Raw genomic sequence first — 25,874 nt, forward strand, 5'->3', positions numbered from 1 at the left:
CCACTTTTTAATGTCCCAGCTGCCAGTGTCCATCTCTGTGCATGGCGAAAAGTTTATTTTCATTTCAGCCTCTTTTAAATTAGTTCTACTACGTCATACGCTTGACCTGATCAGGCTGCAGGGTTCCTGAACTGCAGCATCATAAACTAGCAGGTTTATTATATAAAGGTGTGCTCACATGTCATGCATTTCCATTCACACCTTTTGTATGTGGGCTTTGTTATGTAGATCACAAATCTGACTGGGGTTTGTCTTTGTTTCACCAGCTAAATGTAAAACAGGGCTGCTATCCACCAAAAAGCAGGTAAAGTGCACCTGAAACAGTTTTAACTGACATTACCAAGAACAGGAGAATCATATAGTTATAAAATCGCAATTAAATACATACAATAAATAAAATACTGACTACAATTTACTCTTCTGAACCATAATCAATTTGCCAATGATGTAATGTGCTGAAAAAATATAACCAAGTAGTCATTGGTGTCTGGCTAACTGCCGCTATCTCAGGCCTTAGCTTAAGCTAGTTTCTCTGCATATTTCCAGATTTATTATCTTTAAAGTTTTCATGACTGAAAAACTAGAAACAACTTTGTTGACGTTTTGTAAACAAATAAAAGGAGAATTAATTTGCATGAGAGATAAAAAATAGTGCTAAAAGATCGCTAGCTAAGCTTAGCAGCAAATCTTCTGGAAATATATGTGTTCATCCTTATTTAAGTTAAAATCCTTAACCCTCATAATGTCCTCCCGATTTCCATACACCTGTTGTCCTCAGGGGTCAAAAATGACCCGAGGACAATACAAGGATTAATTTAAATTGATTAAAACAATTATTTACACTGATACTTGACACGTTACCTTTAATAAATATTAATAATATAAGTTAAAAAGAAACTAATATATATTTGTTATATATGTTATATATATATATATATATATATACGAGGTCAAATACTGTAGACAATGTTCTTGGGAGCTATTTTGAACAGTTCATTTTAAAGCATATTTTAGATGCTCCTGAAATGTAATAATCATGCATGCATGTAAATATAAACACACGGTGTTTGACCAGTTTGCAGCAAGTGAAGTAAGCTAATGTTTCCTTCGGCGAAAGGAAGAAATAAGCTAGTACTATCAGCCTTCTTTCCTTGCAGGTTAACATCCACTTGCCTGTGCACAATGTATTGTTTAAATGCCAGACACAGTCAATATACAGTCATTCACTTTCTAAATCAGTTTTAAGAAGCACTGCATCATCTATTTCTACCTAGCTTTTTATGTCTTCCGTCAGAGAGAGAAGGTGCGGTGGAGCGCCACCGTCTGCATAACTAGCTGGTATTTCTGGTGCTGACCAATGTTCCCTCTAATTTTTCATGTGTCTGAGCGAACACACAAACTCCCTGAGCGGACACTTGGACCACTGTGAGCGACAGCAGACGTGTGCACTGTGGTCACGCCAGCATCGAATCCATCCAAGTTATATGGTTTATTAAAATAATCAAATTACAGCATTTATGTTAGACTACTTTTAATTAAGTGCTTTAGCCCACTTACAATGAAAATTTTAAAAAGTCTTGTTCATGACCTGTGTAGTACGTTAACACTATTGGAAGTAATTGAACTCCAATTTTGAAAACACAGCTTTCTTTATATATATGTGTGTGTATATATATATATCTGTATATATATATATATATATATATATATATATATATATATATATATATATATATATATATATATATATATATATGTGTGTGTGTGTGTATATATATAAAGAAAGCTGTGACCAATGTTGGGCAATTAATTATATAGTTACTTCTTCAAAAAAGTAACTGAGTTATGCAAACAACAAAATTTTTTGCAGCTGTTTACCTAAAAATACAGCCAAGGCGTTTTTTAAAATAAACATTTCAAACTATTTACAGAACAATCAGCTGTTCTGCATCAAATTTGATGCCACACAAATTATTTGTGCCACTCCAAAAAGTAATTACAAACTACACAAGACAACACACTAACTTTAGACTCCAAACACGCTAAACGTCGCATCTCAAAACACCAGCGTCACTACTAAAACTTCCCCCTATTCTAAACAACTAAATGGCATGTTGCCATATCATTGGTCGACATGGTACATTTTTCCACCAATAGGAAAGGGTTTTTTGGTTTTGTCTTTTCTCACAGGCGGAGAGTGCTTTCCTTATAAAATGCCATGTTTACCGTTTCTTCCCGCAGTAAATATAAACAACGATAGTATTCAGGAAGAAAACGAACAAACATATATTTTTATCATAACTCTGGTTTTACGTGGTCTATCAACGCAATTTAAAAACTGGTATAAAGTCCCCACTTTTTCCGTCAATTGTTCCATCTGTCCTGCTCACATCTCCAATGGTTGTACGCGTTGTCATTAACGTGGCTTCACTCCACATGAGCCACGCCGCTTTGCTAGCTAAAACACCGGTGTCGGCACATAAGGACCCTGTCATAGCCTGTCAACGACGTTGATTAGCTCGGTATATACGAAAGTGAATCGCATCCTTGGCTGGAGCAGCCAGTCACCGGTCACTTACTGACTCACACTGTAAAACAGAATCAATTGTTAACGTATTTATTTTAATTTCAATTCACGTTAGATTTTATTTTTGTGCGCAACGCAGATTTTCTGTGCGCAGAGAGCATGCCAGCAGTGCGCGATTGAGCACGCAAGCAGCTTAGAGGGAACATTGGTGCTGACTACAGAGGGCAGCAATGTTAATGTGTTTAGTAGTTATGTACATCCCCAAATATAACCTTAACACATGAATGAATAAATCAAAAGCTTTATGGTCCTCACACACACGCTGCTCACTCATTATAAAACAGAATTTTGCACTTCAGACTTCAGTTCATGTGAGATCTTAGATACGATCCATGTAAAAGAGGCTCCAGTTCTCACACAGATAATTTTCATGCGCTTTTTTGTTTTTATTTCCCCCAACTGTATCTTTTAGAAACAAAGTTTTTCATAAAGATATACGTGCTTGTGAGGACGAGGAGAAAAGCTCAGACAATGATTTTCTTTGCACTCTGTTCTGTTCTTTACTGACTGTTTAACACTAATTGGTGATGCAGTTGGACAAGAAGGTTTAAAAAGTAGCCTAAGTACAGTAAGATGCACAGTTAAGTCACTCAGCTGCTCTAATGACTTACTAATGTCGTCCTTTCTGCAAATCATCTCTCACCTCAGTCACAGCTGCACTTTTATCTGACAGCCATTGTAAGGCAGTTCATTCAGACCAATACACTGCGAGGGTCTATTAGCTACATTCAGATTCAGTGGATTACAGTCATGACTCGCAATTACCCAGCAGCCCTCTGGGCACTCATCCATGTGGGTTCAGGGTAGGGTTTGTAGTGGATCAATACCTCAGTCTGATGGAGGTCAGTGTAGCAGTCTACTCAGTATAACAGGAGATAAGGCAGCAATCCACACTGCAAAAACTCCCTTACTAAAAACATCCGAAAATACTATGTTAATAATATGTATATGTGTTACCTTCAAATAAAAAAACAAACAAAACAATGCTATGCTAGTAAATAAAAAACCATCCATAATCACAGCTGAACCAGGGCCAAAAACTGCAGTTCCTCTAATGGCCAATTGAGGCTGGTTCCACAAGCGTGTCATTCCCCATAGACTCCATGGTAAAATAAGTTTTGTAGCATTAAAAAGCATGTTTGATGCCTGCTGCAAAAAAAAAATCTTTACAGGTAATTTTTAAATTCAGAACTATCATACAGTGATAGAGCCAGAGCCATCACCTCTGCTAAATGAAGTCACTGAAATGGACCTCTCGACTATGTTTGCTTTATTGTTGCTTTTTAGAGCATTTTAATAGAATTATGTGACAAACAGGCTGTCCGAGCGGTTCATGCTTTACTTCTGAACCAGTGACTTGCTTATATTTTATAAGCAGGTCTGTTTTTGATGCAGATTCTTAGCCAGGCTTTCTAGTATTAGCTAATTACTCTCATCCCACAATCTCATCCTAACAAAGTAATTTTTACCTCAAAAAAACTAACCAAAATACTCACACTGAAGTCCACTGAGCCCAGAAACCAATGGGTGATGTCACCATCTTTCAGGAAAAAGAAAAAATATGTATAGAAATGAATGATACCAGCAGACGAACAGCTCCAGCCACACTCATATTTTTTAAATCTTACTCACCCTTTCTCTGCATTCACTCATCTCCTCCCTTCTCTGTTTCCTTCCACCCACATCACAGCAAACAGCATAGACTCTTTCACATAATGCTATCGCAGACATGGAGGCAGACACACAAGAGCTTTCATGTTCGGTACATTAAGTCATCAATACTTAACCGGGACACTGAGAAGCATATTAAACACTCACATGTGCATCCAAAACAAACACACACTGTGCTTTCCCCTTTGGCCCTGCTGCAGATAAAGCAGCACAGCTTACTCAGCTGTGTGCTGATCCACCATCAACACACAATCATGTAAAAAGAGTTTCACTCCCTTTAAACCACCAAAGTACATCTAATGTTAGGACTGCTGCACTCTCTCCCGAACACGTTGTGGTGTTTCTGATGATCTAAGACTTTAATTATGTTTGGGTTCCTGCCCAAAGCAGCCTGTGGTCATCTCCCCACCTCGCTCCCAGTAGCAAGGTCATATTTTCTGATTCCTCTCAAAAACCCAGTAGAGAAGATCAGCTTTGCCACGCTTTAGAAACACTGTGGGAAACTCACACAGAAAAGCACGGTCCTAACTTCTACGACAGGTTGCTGAAAACATTCACATGGACACTCAAAGCTGAAAATAAGTTTCAGCCTGGCCTTGGCTGCGCTTTGAGGGGAAATGTATGTTTGCTTAAGCCGAGCAGCTAGAAAAATGACTGTCTTTGAACTCAAATTAGAACGGCAGACAGCTTCGAATGGAACAAAAAGAGAAGAAGGGGAAATGTGCTAGCAGCCCAAAGGAGCTGATGTGTATTAGCAGGAATTCACAGTCAGTTTCCACAAGCAGATCAGATTACTGGCTCCGAAAACAGTTTAGTGTCTGTGCTTTAGTCAGTCGGTCAGTCACACTACATCCATTGTAATTTGGCTGACTCTCCTCCTAATGGACATGTGTGAAGGACATGCAAGCAAGCCAGTCACTTATAACGAGTGAAAATGAAACTGTGTGCTCTCACGTGCCATCTGAACGCACAACATTTTTAGCGAGACAAAACCTGCCAGAAGACAAAGGGTGTGTGTACACAGACACGTTTTTTCCCCCAGCTGAAAACACTGGACGCTCTTTTGTAAATGCCCAGCTGGGAGTGTTTGAGAGTGCTTCGAAAGCACAGCATTTTTTTTTCTTCAGCTGTGATGCTTTGGTTGCTATGATACAGAATATTCATGGGAAAAATGTATTGCAAGCTCAGTGGTTTTCAAACTGTGGGGTGCGCTCTACTGGTGGGACACAGACAACCAGTGGAAAAGTATGATGTGAAATCAGTGTGAATGATTGTGATTTTTAACATTAGTTGTTATTCTTAACTTAACTGGTACATCAACAGTAAACAAAATGCTTTTTCAAGCAATAAATTTCATATCGGTTTTGGTTGTTTGGGCGATTTCATTTGGTAGACACAAATGCTTGGATAGCAGCCGAATTAAACTCAGCTCTGTTGTTTTTCAGCACTTGGTTGGTCTTCCATTTGGTATCCTCTTACACTGTAATTGGATGGCTGGGTAAACAGCAGCCACACTGTTGGCATTCGTGGTAAAATTGTGGCGCTGCTACTGAAAATGACTAAAAAAATAACAGCGATGCTTTGGTCTACAAACCCACAACCTCTTTTGAAGGTGCCGGCTATACATGAGGCTAACATGCAATGGTGTGCCTGCAGTGATATACCACCAAAACCCTGGTTGGTGTGGGGTTTTTATACATGTGAACATCTGCTTACAGAATAATAGATGATCTATTTTTGCAAAAGAGAAATAAAACAAAAGTTAAGCTGTCTTTTTGTAACCGCAGGGCCACATGTGCATACACAGTAAAGGCAACGACATTGGCCGTCTTCCGATTCTCATCTATATATGTTCTCCCAGCTCTGCAAGCTGTTCTCGTTTACGTGCCCCTCCCTCCCCTTTCTAATTCTTTAACTTCTTCACTTCTATTTAGTACATGGGGATCCGCCAGGCCGGGAACCGCCACCAGTCCCCTTCGAGGCCTTCCCCAAACCGCAGCTCAATTCATGTCCCAGCTATTCACCTATCTACTAAAATGCTGTCAAACATAAAATGAGGACGTGGGCCCAGCGAGTAAACAGTCTATTAAACCCTCTTCGCCACTAAGAAACAAAAGAGCGCAGAGCAAGATTTAGACAAATCTGAAGAAAAGTAACATGAAAATTATTGGTTTGCTGAGATAAAAAGCAAGTAGCATGAATTCTGATTGAAATGAAACCATTAGAGAGAAGATAAGAAAGGAATCAGAATAATAAAAACTCTGTTAAAAAGCCTCAGCAGACATTTAAGTAACAGCAGCATATAATGACCTTTTTTCCATTTTACTTTGTTGCTTTTTTTACTTTTATTGATATGCCAACTTTTCTATCTGGATACAAAGGCTGCTCTTCGTTACTTCTCATTTGTGTTAATTATGTTTCTCTTTTCAAGCCATCCCACGCCTTTGTGGTTTTTCTGAATCTCCATGTGTGGCCTTTTCCTGACAGTCTGTGATCTTCTGCAGTTACTTGACTCGATTCACTTTTCGACAAAAGCACAGTTAGCACAGCTGCCTCAGAAAATGGGTTTGAATTCCCTCCAGGCGTATGGGGGATGTGCGGTGTGAGGTTCTCTGCATGTCTTTGTGGGTTTTATTCATATCCCAAAAAACATGCATGTATTAAGAAATATTCCTGCCTTTGCCACTGAGCTAGAACTTGAGGACGGGAACCATGTTGTAGCCTCCCTGCATGCTGATACTGCCTGTACTGGGCTTGTGCATAACTTCTGCCTAAGTCATGTTACATCATATTCTGTTTTTGTGTTTGCATCCTCGTGGAGAGCAGTGCAAAGGCATCGGCTGCAACTCTGGGTCTGAATAATCTCCCTGGTGATTTTTTCTTCTTCTCCTCAACTTTCAGGGTGAGCTTGGTGAGAACCACTAACCCGTTACAAATAAACCTGAGGTGGGTAGATGCTCTCATCCAGTCTAACTGTATAGACGCTCAGGGGGAGGACGTTGGAAAGGAAGAAGAGGCGGCGAATGCTGAAAAATGACACAAGGAAATGACCGCAGCTGGCTGTCACCATCATTAAGTGCGATGAATGTTGCTATGGAAACAGCCCAAAGTTCAGGCCCGGGCAAACACAGGTGAGCGTCTGTGTGAGGGAGAAAGAGTAAGTGACTCCAAATGAGATGACCTTTTGAATTTTCATCTTGTGCTGAACATTTGAAGAAGCTTTTTTCTTAATGAACAAAAACTGAGACTCCAATACTTTTTCTTTGAAAGCCGAGTAGATGCACTATGCTAATAACATGAAGGGTGGATCCTGTGGTGGCACGCTTATGAAGAAGGCAACCCAAATTAAGGTTTTACTTTAATGAATGACAACATGATTTTTTATTCACTTGGGTTTTTTGTCAAGTATTAAAATTTGTTTCAAGATCTCAAACGTGACAAATATGCAAAAAAAAACCAAACAAAAAAACAACAACTAGGAAATCTGGAAGGTGATGAATATTTGTTCACAGCACTAAACATAAAGTACTTTGAATACATGATAAGCATAATAGAAAGATGACATTCATTGCACTTTGTGTTCCACTGGCATTGTTTTTACCATCCACATGTTCAGTATTCTGTCAGCTTTATTTACACAGCACACATTCATAACAATTGTAATCTCAATGTACTTTCTAATGCACTTTAAGGGACTATATGATAGACAGAAACTTAGCAATCCAATAATCGGGTTCCCTGTGCTTGTATGGATGCTCTGGCTTCCTCCCACAGTCCAAAGGCAAGCATGTGAGGTTAAGAGGTGCTTCTAAATTAGCTGTAGGTGTGAATGTGAGTGTAAACGGTTCCCTGTCTCTACGTGTTAACGCTGTGATGGACCTGTGACCTGGATAAGTACATACTACACAAAGAAAGCACAGTTATTTTACAAATGTTAAAATAAGTTACTCCTCTAACACAGACACAGTAAAAAATGCAGTTTTGATTTCGAGTGTGTGACTCCACACTGTACCAATGCTGCTCAGGCACTAAAGCTGTTTAATTTTTTGTGCTTACTTTATTTCCAATACAAATTTCCCTGTTGCTCTCATAAAGTGATCTTAAGTTATGAATCTTGTGGTGCTTTGTGGTGCTTGCTTTCAAAGGAAATGTTAAAGGGGACCTATTGCCGATATTTTCTGTCATGTATGTGTGGCAGCACTGTGAGCACCGGTCAGTATTCTGTGTTTCACAGCTGGAACTCTGGGTGAGAGTTTCTTAGTAATTCAAAGCTTTATTGCTTTTTTTTATTTGTAGAGGTGATATCAGATGTAGGCTATGAGAGCACTGCACCATGGGAATAATCTGTGAGTCAGTTTTTAACAGAAAGCTGTGATTCATTAAATCATCAGTACATTTAAAATTCATCGTATCCTAAAGCACACACGTAGTACTATTACTTGTTCTGCCTGGGTCATTGTTTAATGATTGAAAGCTTGATTTAATTATGAGTGACAGATTACTATTTGGCTTCAGGTCAGGATGGAGCTCTCACTATAAATCACTGGAGGCTTTGCAATATGATCCTCTTTATGTTCGGAGGCGAAGGTAGAAAATGTAAAATGTCAACTAGAGAAAATAAAATCATTTAAATATCGTGTGTTTCTGTGTGAGTGTATGAAATGACCATTTTTGAGATCCCAGCACTTAACAGCATTTAGTTTTTGAACTGTGGCTCTTTCAGGCTTGTGCTTTAGAGAAGATGGATGTGTTACTGTGGCCTAACATGTGTTTTGGTTTTGCTGACTTGAGTTCAATGGTTTGGATAGAAGGCTGAAATTGTCAGAGTTTATGTAACATATAATCCTTTTGGTTCTGCTGGTGATTTACTGGTAGGTGCCCTGTATTTTTCCTGGTCCCGCATGATTGTTTACATATGTGTGATATTAGGTACTGTCTTAGAGCAAGGCTGGGAGATGGAGCTCAGTAGCTCTAGCAGCTTCTGCTGGTTTGTAACATAAATATTTTGAGTTTTCATGGTCTTCTGCCCCAAATTTGCCCTTGACTATTTAACCAGTAAAACCAATCCAGCAGCTATATTTTTATTTTAAATCCTAGTGAGGTTCAGTATTGGCCTGATGTTTTATAGCACCACAGTGTTGGACAAATATAGTTTAATTTGGAAGCAATTAATCAGTGGAAAAAGCTATTTAAGGGACACATTCAGTTCATTTCTAGTTCATTATTTTTATTTTATACCCTGCTAGAGTAGCTTTGCATGATATATAGTTAAACAAAATGATATATTTCTCTTGCTGAAGCTTGTTGCAGCCCCTCAGTTCATAAACTGTTTGAAACAAGCTCCCTTCCCTCTCCCTTTAAGAAAGCTGTTTCTCCATTGGAAGCCCGTCGTAAACAAACCAACCGTTTGAAGCTTGAGCTTATGACTCATAACTCTGTACTTACACAAAGAACTTCTGGTTACATTCAGCCCTTATTATCTGCCAACTCCAGACAAAATAATTGGGAATTTAATTTGATTCCACTGTTTGTTGATGACAATATCCTCTATCTTTCAGCAGACAACATAAACCTCTCCTTTCTTACAAACCGTTTAAAAAAGTGACCGTCTGCTAATTTGCACCCAGTCCTCCTTTGGTCCTTTGTCATGCTATTCAACACTAACCTTTCTTTTGAGAAATATACAAACAATGCTGCACACTCCCGCTACAACCATGCAAGGATATTTGAAAGGACATCATCAATGTTGAGTTTCAGCAACATTCAGACAATCGATCATGGTTTAATTTCCTCTTGGTTATATTATTGAAAAGTCTTTTAAACAGGTATCAGTTAGTCAACTAATATACTTTGGATGATTAAAAATCCAACAGAAAGGCTTTTTATGGGACTAGTATAATAACGTTTTTTTTAAGGCTGGAGCTGCTAACGCCAGACGGTGTGCTGGGACAGCCCCAACAACCTGCAGCTTCTTTGTCAACATCTTCACCCCCATCTAACATAAATAAATATTTAAAAGTAGCTTTAAAAGACTTATTTACCCTTACAGCGCTTATTTTTCTTATAACTTTCTTATAATTATTATTATGAAATGCTAAAACTCCCATCCAAGTTTTACAACCATCTGGCATGAACTTTCTATTGAACCCTGGTTCCTTTAAGTTCTTAATGCCTGAGGAAAGTGTAAAGTTTAAGTTCACAGCGACCTCTCCAGCATCAGCCACTTGCAGGTTGAGGACAGCAGGTCTAGCTCCCGTCCGTCTCTGCTCCTTCCGCTACAGAATCTGCTTGCAGCAACTAAATTGGTGCTGCCAGATGCACTGGATGGTCTTTAATGCTGGATTTAGAATCTACTCAGCCAAACTAACTCTTAGAATTTACCACATGGAAGGCTGAAAATAGAAGGAGAATTAGGAGGAAGTTGAAAATCAGGTTACCATGCAGCACAGAGCCACAGCCCACCCAACCTCAGTGTCATCTTTAACCTCAGGTCCTTGCTAATTACCGTACATGGCTGCCTCTCTTCCTCTCCCCACCCCACCCCTTCTGACATCACACTCACACACACACTCATCGAGGTCAGAATGTGGCCTGTAGTCCCTGCAGGTAATGAGAGGCTGTTGTGCGTAGCTGCCTCACATGCACTTGTTTGTTTGAGCTGGTTCCCTCTGTTATCAGCATGTGGTCGCTTTTTCATGAATCGCTAAAGCCACATGCTTTGACTCCACCCAAAGCACCTCTTTCCAACCTCACACAAGAAGTAGATTAAGGCCTTTAGGCACAGTGGGGCACCTCTTGGGCAGACAGAGCGGCAGCACAGCCACAGCTGCAGCTAACATGATTGCTTGTGTTTAAGAATACATAAAGCACTATCAACACAGCTAAACGTCTGAATGATGTGGGTGTGATTTTATCAGTTAACCGCTTGGATGACTGACAGCACACACTCACGTGGTTTCCAAATATAAACCTCAGACTAAAAGATTAACTGAACCAAACCCAAATCCGGCTCTGTGCTACCTCTCAGCAGAGGTAACCAGCAGTGGAAACATAATCTCTCCGTGTTCACCCAGTCTGTTCACAGTGACCTGCCAACAGCAGCAGGCAGGCAACCAACCCCCTCCTCAGCGCAAAACACACACTCACTAGTCACTGCACAGCTGTCCACTCTAAATGTTGCTTTAGAGAGATGCAAATATTCCAACCAAATGAGTGTAATCCAGAGTAAATGCTGTCCAGCCAATCTCATTCAGATGGATTACAAAGAGGAACCATTCCCTTTCCTCAATCTTTCACCTAAAAAACTTCGCTTGACCACGCTGATGCTATTTATAACCTTTTGGGAAGTTCAGTTCAGAGTGCCAAATGTCACTTACCAAAGCCTGGGTAAAGGCTGACTATAATTAAACATAAAAATTTATATAATGCAAGAAGCTCTTTATAACCATCTGTGTGACTTTCAAATAATAGTTCTGTTTTTTTGTTTCCCTGCTGAGTCAACAGACACGCAGGCTTTTCTGCATTAGCTTTGAGTTTTTGTTGTTATGATGCTCAGCGCTTTCAGATTGTGATCTGCATTCATACAGAAAACATCCACATCACATGTTTCTGGACCTGGACCTGCAAACCACGACCTCCTCCTGACCCAAAAGTACCCTCACATGGTCTCTGGTGTCAGCGTAAAAGGTTTATGCATTTGTATTTGTAGCCCAGTTCCCTAAATACTGGCTCATTGGTACAGATCTCTGTGTGGAAGAACAGGTGGTAGCTGTCAGAGGCAGGCAGCATGCATATTTAAACATTTTAAAACAGATAAAGGAAACAGTATGAGTTGGCAACCCGGTGGCAACCTCTGGTCACTATAGGGAAAAGTATGCTACTAGAGTTGTTGGCTGCTGCTCAGAGAATTCAGGTGCAAATAGGATACTGCAACAAACCCTCAATGCTGCAGCACTGAATAATAGTTCAGAATCAACTGCCAGCAACCACCAGGTAAGGGTCCCTGTAGCTCAGGAAGTAGAGCAAGCCATCTACTAATTGGACAGTTGGGGGTTTGCTCCCTGGCTGCTCAAGTCTGCAGGCAAGTTACTGAGCCCCAACTTGCTCTCTGATGCATCCATCAACATGTAAATGTTAGATAGAAAGCACTTAGGTAGAAAAAGCATAGCATCGGTGATCGAGGCATGTTGCATAAAGCTTTGTGTGCTAAGTTGGAATAGAAAAGTGCAATATAAGAACCAGCTCATTTACTTATCAACTATTGGTGAAATACCCATTTTCCCTGGTGAACGATGGTTACTCTGGGGTCACTCAACACCCTATATGAACTTGTGACCTGGGGCTTAATAAAATAGCTCAACCACTCTAGGGTTAAAGTATGGACAAATATCAGGACTGGTCCCTGATTGGTCATTTTTTATTTGTAATATATGTTGTATTCAGCTTAATTTTTTTAAATAGCATTGTCTTGTAAGCCTGTTCACAACAACAAGATAATTTCAAATCTATCTCGTTTGAAACTGATGTGTCCCCGGAGGACATCTGGACTAAGTAGCAGACAATAGATGAATGTTTCCATTCATGTAAATAGGAAACTATAGTAATTTATAGGGACCGATGTTCAACAAAAAGTAATCCATGCACATCCTCCTCATGTTGTGAGGAAGGTGCAGAGCTGAAAACCATGGGAGATGCCCAGATTCCAGATTCCCATCCTGATGTGACACCAAAGAAGAGTTATGTCTGTGGGTGAAATTGAACCAATGTCTATTTCAAATTCAAATTTTATTTGTCACACACACAACCATACACAGTATGACACGAGGTGAAATGCTTGTAGCTGTCCAATGTCCAACCATTAAATGTCAGTGGTTTTACAGTATTTACAATTTACAGGTTATTACAAAATTTACAGATTTAACTTAGAAATTTACAGTAAAAATGTGCAAATAGCAGAAAGAGATTATAAATTATAGGAAGTGTGCATGAAGAAAAACCAGAGTGCGTGTGGTGATGTGATGTGTGTGGGAGAGTCCAGTCCTACACCTGGTTCAGGCCCCGAATAGCCTGGGGGAAGAAGCTCCTCCTCATTCTCTCTGTTTTGGCCTTAAGGGAGCGGAAGCGCTTCCCAGACCTCAACAGTGAGAAGAGTCGATTGTTGGGATGGGAGAGGTCCATCATAATCTTCCTAGCTTTGGACTTGCACCGCTTGGTGTAGATGGACCGCAGGTCAGGGAGCTCTGATTGAATGATGCGTTCTCCTGAGCGCACCACTCTTTGCAGATCTCGTCTGTCCTGCTTGGTGCTGTTCCCAAACCAGGTGCAGATGTTTTATGTATTTGCATGCTAAACAAATGTGTGAACCACTACACTACTACATTACATCTTTTAATTTGTCAATAAAGACAAATCAAATCCCCTTCTTTAAGTAATACGTGAATAAAATATGAAATATAAATGGTAACACGACGAGTAATAATGTTTTTACAGTCCCTAAAATGTGCAACAACCTGTGAGACACTCAGTCACTGCTGTGGTGGATTTTACTTCTGTACAGTCAGCCCCACTGATCTGTCTTGTATTTTAATCCTGCCTCTGTTTTTTTATCAGCAAATGTTGGAAATCTTTCATAACCAGTGAACGAGAATGACGGTTGATTTACGGCTCAAACATTTTCTGTGACAATATGATCAAACCTTTTGGATATCTTCCAAAGAGCTTTCCATTCTCAGCAATCCATCAAAGAGTCGTCATGTTTCAATCAAAACATTCAGAGAAGTGTGGTGTAAAATAATGCTGAAGATACACAGGAGCAACAGGAAGAAAATTAAAAGGTAACAAGGTAACAAGGAAGGAGGGATGTTACTACAACCAGTAGTTGTAGTAACATCCCTCCTTTCCTCTCTGCTCCTCAATTACATTTCAGCTTAGGACAACAGAATGATTTATAATACAGGCTGAGGAGAAGCGAGAGCCGTGTGTGTGTGTGCTACTATTTATGACGCACAAGATGATTTATATAATCTCCTTTGTGTGTCACAGAGCACAAGTGAGGTTAATGTGTATCTGAGCTCCGAGTGTGTGCTAAGTCATCGTCCCTGCAGCCCATCTTGGGTCTGTTCTTTCTCTTTCGCTCTTCTGCGACCCTTCATGTTACCCCAAATTCTCACTGACAGTATTTCCACCTGACCTCCAAATCTGCTGTGATGATGGCCTTTTAAAATGCTTGGTAGTGTAATGCAAGTAATGCGAATATTCACATGACCTGTTTAGTGTGATGAGCTGTGTTGCAGCTACCGCCCACCGTCAAGCTGGACGTCTGTTGACCTCTGTCATGTTTATTTTCTCAAACAAGAGGGAAAGATAAGAGAGCCACAAACCAGTGATGACCTGAGCGAGATGATTCGGGTATGATGGTTCTGTGCCAGCAGCTTGAGTCACTGAAAGTATGATTTTTATACTGCAGCATGCGAAGCACCCACCGGTGATATGCATTCTAGAGTAATCAGAGCTTTTCAGTGGATATTTAAAAAATCTAGTATGTCTTTGATTTTGGGATGCTTAAAAATATTTGATTTGTCTTGGCCTGCCTGATGTACTTTAGAGTGGCTAAATCCCAGAAAACACCACAAAATGAATGTTTCTAAAAAATCTGGTTGGTGTTAAAGCTTGGAGTCTCTTTCCAGTCATTTTAATGTCTTAACCTTCTGAGGTCTAAGTAAAGGTCATCAAAATTTAACTCTTTTGGGGAAAAAAAGGTAAGTTTGGGGTTGTTGCCTGTGATGACTCAGTCAGGCCTGAGGCAAACCATGAAGGAGCAAGGTTAGGGTTCAATTTTGATTTGGCCTCATGCTAAATAGCCAAGCTTTAAAAAGCTAACGATGTTACATTTTATATGCAGTCCCATCATTTTGTCAGTAAGGGTTTTCTAAACATGTTAACCACACACGTTACATGATCACCAATGGTGTGGTGTTTCTTTAAGAGGCTAAATCCCTGCAATTGCAAGAAGTGAGGGGAGTCTCCTGATTCTCCACGATCTGCCACCATCCTGAATTCCATCCATCCATGCATCCATGCATCCATGCATCCATCCATCCATCCGTCCATCCATCCATCTTCTTCTGCTTGTCCAATACAGAGATGTCACTAGGTAAGAGGCAGGGTGCAACCTGGTCAGGATGCCAGTCTTGATAGGCAATCATTCATATTCACATTCACACATAAGGTCAATTTAGAATCACCAGTTAACCTAACATGCATGTATTTGGACTGTTGGAGGATGCTAGAGTGCCTGGAGTGAACCCACGCAGGCACACAGAACCTGCAAATTCTGCACAAAAAGGCACAGCCGGCTGATGCACTGACACCCAGGACCTTCCTGCAGTCAGGCAACACTGCTGTTCGCCACGCTCTGTGCCACTCAACATCTGTATAGATCACAGTGTTTTTAAAAAACAACACTGAGCAATTACAGAAGATGAAAGTAGCAAAGGAGTGTGCTGAACAAGTGCCACCTGACAGACTCAATTCGTTTTTCTTGAATCTCCAAGCTCTCTAACAGTGACATTTTAATTTCTTAACCGCCCACTATCCAGATGGATATTGTAAAGCCAAAGCTTATTATCATATATTATTGCATAAACAGTAGATCCTGAAATAAAGTAACTTGCTGAGTGGGGATTTTCTACGAAGAGAATGTCGTGTCTTTGTAATAGAGATGCTTTCCTGTTTCAGATTCCTGCTACAATGGACTGAAGGCTTTGCTTCAAAGCTTGCATGCGACCATGAATTTTCTGAGACACCAAATTTAAACTATCACGAGAACAGGGCTTCAAGCCGGGTTCCTTTTAGCATTATCCTTTTCCTTTTTGGACAGTGCATAACCAAAAGCAGTAGAGTTTAGCAGACATCCCACCCGTGCTGGCATGCTGGCATACAAACCTGCCAGCATGGATGTAGGGAAGGAGATAGACAGATGGAGGATACAGAGAAGACGGGAGGATGGCAGACATACAAGAGGCCACATGAAGGCAGGATGAAAACATGGAGCCCGATCAGTCTGGGCAGAAATGAAAGAGAAGAGAGTTGAGAGGGTGGAGGAAAGATTGGTGAGTGAACGTTCATACATGGTCTGGCCTCTAATCAGCTTTGCAGGGTCTAATTACTGCAGTAATCATACAGTTTACCTATACTATAAAATAGTGCCTGTTAAACACAGCCTACATCTTCTGGTTCAGGCTCCCTGACCCTCAAATCTATCTAAGTAAAGCCTTAAGGTTTAGGCTGAATTTTGAAGCTTTCACCTGAAAAAAAACCCCCCACAAACTGTAACAAATATTTGGTAGAACTTTGAAATACCGCAAACCTCCTCGTTGCATTCAACAGGTCAGAGTGAGTTTTGACAAACTCCAGCAAAAGTTGTATTTTTCTTCTGTATAAGGATTAAAGAGTAAATATTTGCCTCATAAAGCTTTGGAACAGTTTCAATAACACTGACTAACATCACCAAATATAGCTTTACAAAATTGGATACAAGAAATATGAAGCACAACAAATTCCCACATCAATTTTAATTATAGTACCATGGGTCAGGGGCACATGTTTTTTGATCCATTACAATACAAAGATAAGACATAATCCAGTATCACTAATGCATTTTCCAGTGTTTCCCATCCATTTAGATTTAGATCACTGGCTGCTGCAGATTCTGCTTGGAGTCACTAAAACAGCGAATCTGCAGAGCAGGAGACAGAGTACCATCGCTAGCTGCAGTCCTGGACCATCAGGTATGGATGTGTCCAACTGTGGACGAGGCTGAGGAAGCAGCTAATTGATATGGAGGACCACTACAACAGCAACCCGGCCTGCAAGCCAGCTGGTAGGGAAAATAGGAGAGGGACATAAGCAACTGAACTTTCACAAGAAGAGCGAGAAGATTGTCACTAGTAAATAAATGTCAGAGGGTGTCGTTCTAACACATGAAGAAGAAGAAGGTGCCGCAGATAAATACAAATAAGATGATTCGACAAAGACAAAAACATGAATTCACTGTGTAATTGTGTAACTTTATTAGCAGCGTCCAAATGAAATGCGCCAACAATATTGAGAGTAACATCCTCCTCCCTGCCCCTTAATGCCCTCTTGTCGCTATGGTAACGGAGAAATATTTCTTTCAAAATAAGACACAAAACTACAACACAGGAAAAGACCCAGGGAAACCAAGTTAACGATAAAAACCCTGAAAATCCTGAAATAAGACATCATTGTTGGGGGAATATCATTGTGAAAACCCTTCAGAGAAGTTTAATATGCCAAGACTTGAACTCAGTATTCTGAATTGTTCACTCAGTTGCACAGTAACAAAGGTCGGTGCCAATCTCTTCATCTAACTTTCAGACAGAAAACAAAAAGGGGAAAACGTTCCTCAAGCTTGACACAGTTTCGCAATCACATTTACCCAGCAGACTTACTATTTATGTCCTGCTATGAATAATGAATTATTTTAACTGCATTAGCTGGATGTTGTGCGGGTTCAAAAAGATTCAAGTAAAATTCAGCTGCTTTGTTGTTGTGAGAAAAAAAACAGGCCATAGGACTAACGGAAGTAAACAGTGGCTGTAGAGTAGCTTTGTTTGGAACTTGTCCTGACCACATAGACCTCATGTTATATAGGTTAAACAGCTTTTTTAGCACTCCTGCATAGCATCACACTGACCAGATGTGGTCTTTAAGTAGGCCAAGCTAACAAAACATTAGAGGATCAGGGTGACAATCCTGTGAAATAGCTAATCCCACAGGCTTTCAATGAGGGGCTTCCCGTCTGATCTGCTGCAGCGCACAGGCACCACATCACCAATCCATGTGTGCGGTATATTGGCAGGCGGTGAAAAATGGTCCTCTGAGAGTCTGCAACCTGAAAACCTGGCAGGGGTTTTTTAATCGTGCTCACCATAAGGTGCAAGTCTGCTGAAAAATATGTGGTACCCAGTCACACCTGCCTTCAGACACTCACACACTCGAAACTTCTGCGCCTATATATAAATAAGAGGCTCTCAGCTTGGATGTTCAAGCTAAAAGACTGCCAGTAAAACATATCTCCATTCTCCTCTGTCCCGTTCAGAAATAAAAGCGCTCGCAGTCCTTTTGTCAGAGTCATGTGTGTCTTTGTGCATCTGTGTGTGTGTTCGATTGCTGTGCTAAAGGCGCAACAATAGATAATGCTTTTAGCGCAACCTAGAATACCATAGGTTAGCTGAACAGAGCAGTGGAAAAGCTACAACGAAAGTGGCAAAAATATGTTGATTCTAAACTTATTCCAAAAAACAAAAATACCCTGAATCCTAATTAAGGATGTCTTTCTTAATTATGTGCTGCAGCCCACTCAGGCACAGGGAGAGCATGCAAGCACCACACATAAAGGCCCAGTGGATCTGAACCCAGCCACTTCCTACTGTGCAGCAACGCTAACCACTGCATCCAAAACGCTCTCTCTTATTTAGACAAATTATGATTCATTGCTGTGTTTAATAAACACACAAAAGCTAAATGAAGAAACCTGCTATACTGCAAAAACAGCAGTCTCCAATGGAGCTGCTAATGTAAAGACGTTGATCCTCTCACCTTATTTTTGCACCTTATGATCAAATCATCAACATATATTGTATTTTAAAATACAATATACTGTGCTACCAGTGCCAGTAAGGTCTGCTGTAATAAAGAGTGAGCCATGGCAGCCACGTTTCACACCACGATTCCATCCTCATGGTTTGAAATTAACAGCATAAGCCCACAGGTATCACACGTCCTACAAGGATCTCAGTGGCTAATTCAAAAGACAGCAGGCCTCCACTTGACTGTCAACAACAAGCCTCTAATCTCTGCTGCAGACCACTCACTGCTGCACACGGACAGATAAAGATTCCAGTTTTAAAATGAGATTTGGAAAGCGAAGGAAAGTGTACAAGCTACAGTCGAGGCTTCCTTCGTGTGTTTACTTTGGCTGCATGCTGGATCTGCCACCGGTGGCTGTGGGGATACGCTGTATTCAGGCTCATATGAGAGTAGCAGGTAGAGGCAGGGGAACCGACAGACGTATGAGAACTGTGAAGTCTCAGCCCAACACATTAAAAACAAAAAGGAAGGACGTCTAAAAATCACGTTTACATCTCAATTTTGATTATAATTGTGCAGGGCGCATTCAGCTCATGGAGACGTAATGGGCAGCATCTTTTGACCTGGCAAGATGAAAAAATTGGACTTGCGTGGAAAAAAAAGCAATTGCATCATCGCTAAAAATAAAGCAGCAAATCTGGCAGCCCAAAATGACCTGAATGAAAAACTCTAAAGCAAAAGCTGGTCGGGATAAATCTAGGATGGGAACAGATTAATGAGCAATGGAAGGAGGATGGAGATGTTCGACTTTTACCTCTTGTGCCACTGCAAGGTTTAATTTTAGTACATTTTTACTCTGAGCAAGAGAGAAACACTTGGCAGCACTTTATAAAATGTTGCACGTTTTAAATAAATAGAATTTCAATGTGTTCTATTTGAAATTACAATGTAATTATTTTTACATTAAAAATAGTTAAAGGTAGATAAAGTAGAATAAGGAGGTAACAAGTCAGGTTATTACAGTATGTACAATGTGTACTTGTGTAGTGTTTAAATTCTGAAAGGTTGCTGCTTCAAAACTTTTTGCACGTTTGGGCTCAAGTGAAGCTTTCGAACGTGTAACAAGCTGCTGCTGGTTCAGAGATACACTCACAAGGCATCTCTTCTTGATTCCCCCATAAAGATGACATTTGATACCCTTAATGATGAGTTTATATATTAATAAAAACGTGGTTTGGCGAGCACTAGAGCAGTTTCTGGATCGGCAGAGACCCCCTCTCTAACTTCTGATGCAAAGCCAGTGATTTTGCTCTATAAGCAGACCTGAAGCCATCCAGTTTAGAAAAGAGCTTCATGGGTTACTTCACAGAGTAAAGAGTGAACAGAGCCTGACAACCAGCTGCAGCAGATGATCAGCTCAAGTCTTAGCTTCTGTAATGACAAACATCCATCTTAGTCATGTTTTTCACCGAGATGACCTCTGACCTCCTTGAGGCAATTTAGAGCAGGTGGATTGTTCCATTCACTGTGAGAACCAAATATTATGCCACCATCTATTAACGAGTATTTATGATCTCTCTGTACCTGCCTGCAGGGAGAGAAACTGGATCCTGCACTATCAGGTATCTCTGAACTCCCATGACAGACCCCCGCACCTCCCTCTGCTATTGACCAGCCGGGTCCGCTCAATCACCTGCTTTGCCTGTCAGGAACAGATAGCCCAGACTGATGGACACCCAGGGCCATGACTAGTTGAACTACTTCCCTTCACATTTTCTGCCAGTAACAGAAAGGCCACTGGAAGAGGGGGGAGTCCTAGTTAGCTTTTTCGGGGGATTTTTGAACACGCAGCAAATTGGGCCATCAAACTGAGCGCAGATCACGCCTCCGGCCTCGTTCTGAGATGTTAATCATCAAAGCTCTCAGCATCCACTGAATTTAATAAAGACATCAGGACATTTGTTTGAAAGATTACACATCTAAAACCACAATTAGAAAAGAATAACAATAACAGGCACTCACCAAAGAGGGTTATGACTCACAGTTTTCATTTCTAAATATCAAACAGAAGGTGATGATTTAAGCAATCAAACTGGCAAACGCGGAGATGTTGTGCAAGCCAGACTGAAGATGTTAGTCTCGAGATTGTGTTTAAAGATGCAGGCATATTGTGAAGACTTCTGCTGCGCTGGCAACCACGGGCCCCATTAAATGTGTGACAGAACTGAAAGCAGACATGGTGTTTTGACTAAAGGCACAGGATTACTCTAATTCTGAGATAACCGGGGAACTACAAAAAGAGGCGGGCTATGAGAACAGATCTAAATGCAAAGAGATGCAAAGAGAGGGCTTAAACTGCTTTCTGTGTACCTATATTTACATCCACATGAATGCAGAAGCATACATTATACAGCACTCTCATATTGTCAGAAAATTCAAAGAACATTTTCCAGACTTACCTGGCTATGTAGGTCATTTCCCCCCCTAACCCTAATAACTGCTTGTGCTCCGCTTGGCAGCAAGAACTGTAATCAAGTGTTTGCAATAATTGGAAATGAATCTTTCATGTGCTGTGGAGGATTTTTGTCCTAGTCTTCTTTGCACGAAAAGCCACATTGGAGAGTTTTCTACCATGGATGGTGCCTTTAAGGTCATGCCAAAGCATCTCAATCTGATTTGAGTCCAGACTTTGACTTGGCCACTCCAAATGTAAAACATATACTTAAAAAAATGACAAAAAAAGGGCAAAAAAAAGCAGGAAGGCGGAAAAAATGCTTTTTCACAGCACTGCATGTAGAACCTCAAACATGTGCAGGTCTACAGGAAGAAGAGCAAAAACAACAATCTGTACAGTTAGAAGAAACTGTACAGATTAAACACAGAGTGCGCAATATAAAGCATCACTGCTGGAGTCAGTGTAGAAATGTGTATGTGTGTGTGCATCTAGCTATAGCACAACATCATGCTGTGTCAATGTTTGAATGTGACTTCCGGCAAAGTACTTTTGAGTAAGACTAAAAAAACGAATCCTAAAGTCTGGACGCAAAGAGAAAAGGCATCTGTTTCAGTTAACAGACCTATAAGTATCACCACGCCATCATCACGATACAGGAGGATCTAACCACATCCATCCTTAACGTAGACCTCGACAGGTCTCCACTTAAAATCAGCAGTTTACCTGAACATGCCACAGCCAGCCAGGACATTCATACCTGGGATCTGCTCCCTGTCAGCACAGCTAGCTGTTAAGAAGCTTTACTTGTTGCATTGATATAAAGTTAACAAATGCAACATTTAGGCGCCCTGTTTTACGACTATATATTCCTATTTTAAGCCTTTAAGAACAATGAAGAGGCTTTAAAATTGCCTGAGGCCAACAAATGTTAGAAAAGAACAAGAAATAAAATTGTTCCCAAGAATCTATACTTCTTGTGGGTATTCCTAAAGGAAAGACAAGGCTGTAGATGTCTGAGAGGGATCGTTGAAGATCATTGATGCTTTTTTTCCCAGGAAATTGATTGCTTCTTTTTTTCTGAAGCAGGTTAGGTCTGCAGCATAAGTTACCATGGTGATGTGCCCTGGTAAGAAGTGAACAACATTTGTAAGCATGAAAACCCAGGGTTAAACCTGCCTCATAGCACAGGCAGTACAGTAGAGTGACAGAAAAACAGATGGATGAATAAACAGCTACTGTAACCAAATGATTTTCTCACACAGCATCTGTTTCTTTACATTTCATTTTTCCAGCAGCTGCAAAGCACAAGTCCTGATACCCAGCAGTCATAAAGATTTGGGACACAGCACATCCTCACATCTGTGATGCAAGCAGTGTTTAAAATACATTTTAATGGGCTATATTTCTGTAAACATGAGGTCTTGGTGATTCCTGTGACACCACATGTGTTTATTGAAAGGGAGTGATGCAGTGTGGCAAGTCCTTAAAGGGATCTTTCCAAATTTGGATAAAAAGATGATGTCACAGTGGCGTGATCAGGGTCATTATCTTGATTTAGGAAGTAAAAATAAGCACCCCTCAGCTTCTGAACTTTCAAATTGGGCCCTTTTTAAAAATGATCTTAAAGCTTTAATGAGGAGATACAGAAAACGGGCAAATTAGATGGAAAATGAGTCCTAATGGGGAAAAAAAGGTTTCAGACTTTGATGTCTTCTACAGGGCTGCTGTCACATTGGATGGTGTTTATGCTGCAAGGAGAGCAAAATCAAAAAGACAGTAGAGCTGACTGCCGGTTGCTTTACTTTGGATGTGCATATGTGTGGAGGCTCCACTCCCTTTCACCACATCAGCAATGCCAATAAAAAACTGAGAGGAGAGGAGAAGAGTGGAAAGACCAAGCTATAGAAAAAAGATGCGAGAGACGAGGATGAAAGGAAATATGATGAGATAAGGCAAGACTAGAATAAATGTCGAGCGGGAGAAAAAGAGAAGAGGTGGCAAGAAAAGTTGCAGGACAGCAAAGGAAGAGAAGAAATGGAGAGAAAAAGAAACAATGTGGGGGTAAGCTAAGAAAAGAGGAGAAGGAAAGAAGGGCAGGGAGGAAAGTAAAATAACAGGAGAGAACCAAAAGGGGGAGATTAGAGCCAAATGGGGGTACAAGAGGGCATGATATTGATTTAACAAAAAGAAGGAAACAAAAGATAAAAGTAGGCGATAAAGCAATACTGCAGAGGAAGTGAAAGATTAAGAAAAAAGAAGGAAGGTGGGAAAGAGAAGAGGAAAGGAAACAACATGAGATAAATGAAAGAAACACATGTGAGACAAAAAAAGGAGAGGAGAAAGTGAAGGAAGGAAAGGAGAGAACAAAAAGGGTGTAGGCAAGGACAAGTAAGGCAAAAGAAGTAAATGAAGGAGGAAACAAAAGACACTAAGAGATGATAAAACAGTGAGAGATGAAAGGAAGAAATGAATAGGAAAGGATGTAGTGGAAAAGAGTGGGAAGAAAAAAGAAAGACCAGATTACAAGAAAGAGGGAGAAGGGGAGGCGCAAAAAGGGGAGGACAGAGGACGTACAAGAAAAGGATAAGATGGATGAGGAAGGAGGAAAGGAGAGGTAAAAAAGAAATAAAAAGAAGATAAGAGAGACCTGATGAGGAAGAGGAAATTAAATGTCTGACAACTTAAGACATCACAGATGGAAAAGACAAGACGAAGAAATATTAAAAGAGGGAGGGAAAAAATCCATGATGAGAAGAGTGTTGGAGAAAAGAAGAGGAAAGGAGGACGAAACAAAAGACTGAAGATAAAACAAGCTATCAGACTGATGAGGGCATAAAGAGGAAAAAAGAAAGAAGGAGAAGGAAGAAGCAGGGGCAGGAAACTGAGGGAAGGAGGTGAAAAAGAAGAACCCATAAAAGGAAATGAGGAGAGGAGAGGAGACCGGTCAGGCCACACCTAAACATATACTCTGGAATGAAAAGACACACACACACACACACACACACACACACACACACACACACACACACACACACACACACACACACCTCACTAACAGAGAGTCTGGTGCACTTTCTGCCACACTGTGATGCTGTATCAGCTATCAGAAGACACAGCAGCAGGCCTGCCCACTAAAATACCAGTCCTCCCAGTAAGATGCCTGCTGGTGTAAACCACTCAAACCACAAAGCCACTGCATCAGGCGGCAGCTTTATGAAAAAGCACAGTCAGCCAGTGAAGTGAACACCACGTTTAAGTCCAGCTGAAAACATCAGAGTTACTGTTCCTGTCGTGTAGCTCACTGAAACAGCGAGTACGAGGGGGAGACTTTCCATTCACTTGCACCGCATCTCATCCCAGACATCCAGGCAAGGAAAACAATGTGCATGTGTGAGAGAGCCACACATGCACACACACACACGCACAAACGCACACGGAGAGAGTGAGACAGAGAACGAGAGCATGTCTGACCATTGGTTCATGCAAATGTGAGTCAAATGTTTTACCCCGGGCAGGCACACAGACTAAGATTTAGGCGCGGCTGGAACACACACACACACACACACACACACACACACACACACACACACGTGCTGCTGTTACAAAAGGATCACTCGCGATTTACCAACATCTCTACCCCGGTATAAAAGTATTAGTCCCTGCTACTACTGCTGCTGCTGCTGAGGAAAGAGCCGACTTACTTGTTGGAAATCGCTCCCACATGGGCTTCTCCTCCTTCTCTGTCTTCCTGCACTGAGCGCTAATGAACGCTCTTCAAGGCGGTGAAATCCAGCGTCCCCGGACCAGCTGCTGGCCGCGGAACAACCGACCTAGAGCCGAGCGAGCGAAAGAGCGAGCGGGCGGGCGGGCGTCTGGCTGTCTGACTGAGCGGCCGGGAGAGTTGTCTTTTCAGCACCACACCACTTTGAACAGCTCCCGCTGACGTCACTGCCTGGTTACGACGCCACGCCCACTTCCCTAGCGACTGAAAGACAGAGAGAGGGAGAGAGAGAGAGAGAGAGAGTGGGTATAGGTGTTTGATTTATTGATCAATTAAGATCTATTAAAGTACAGTGAAGTTGGGTTTTGGGTTACTCCAAAAAATGTATTTTTAAAATAGAGACTTTACCTTATAAAGTAAGGTAAAGTTGTTTTATTGTTTGTTTTATTACAGGAGCAAATCACAGTCAAGGTGACGTTGGACAGTTTCTGAAGTAAAATCTATGTGAGAATTCTGCAATAGCAAAGATGGGGTACAACCGCAATATTCAGATATGTTTATATCATATTTTGGCATAAAGTCAGCAATTTTTGAAAGATTTCATTTGTTGAATTTATGCATGTGTATTTTTGCATATGTAGTCTGCACTGGTAAAAGGACTTTGTGCCTCAAACCTGATTACTGCCAGACATGCTGAGTACAAGAAATCACTTAAATACAACCTGTCGACTAAGTGAAGCAAAAAAAATCTCAAAAAGCAACAGCTCATGCCACGATCTAAGGAAATACCTGAAAAGTCAATGACATCTACCTGGAAAGGGGTACAA

General features: G+C 40.9%; 1 protein-coding gene across 2 annotated transcripts in view; it reads right to left on the reverse strand.

Moving 5' to 3' along the window:
• Window positions 1-25,248, reverse strand: part of smpd3 (sphingomyelin phosphodiesterase 3) — a 91,670-nt gene extending 66,422 nt beyond the window's left edge. For both annotated transcript variants that reach the window (XM_086301996.1, XM_086301997.1), the window contains exon 1: window positions 25,028-25,248. The gene's annotated coding sequence lies outside the window, so the exon portion shown is untranslated. The remainder of the gene's footprint in view (window positions 1-25,027) is intronic.
• Between the last annotated feature and the right edge of the window lie 626 nt (window positions 25,249-25,874).

Source organism: Aulonocara sp. 'chitande type north' Nkhata Bay, linkage group LG7 (genome assembly GCF_057382095.1).
Source record: "Aulonocara sp. 'chitande type north' Nkhata Bay isolate Kocher_YH1m ecotype deep benthic linkage group LG7, A_spYH_male_GT1.1, whole genome shotgun sequence".
Lineage (NCBI taxonomy): Eukaryota > Metazoa > Chordata > Actinopteri > Cichliformes > Cichlidae > Aulonocara > Aulonocara sp. 'chitande type north' Nkhata Bay.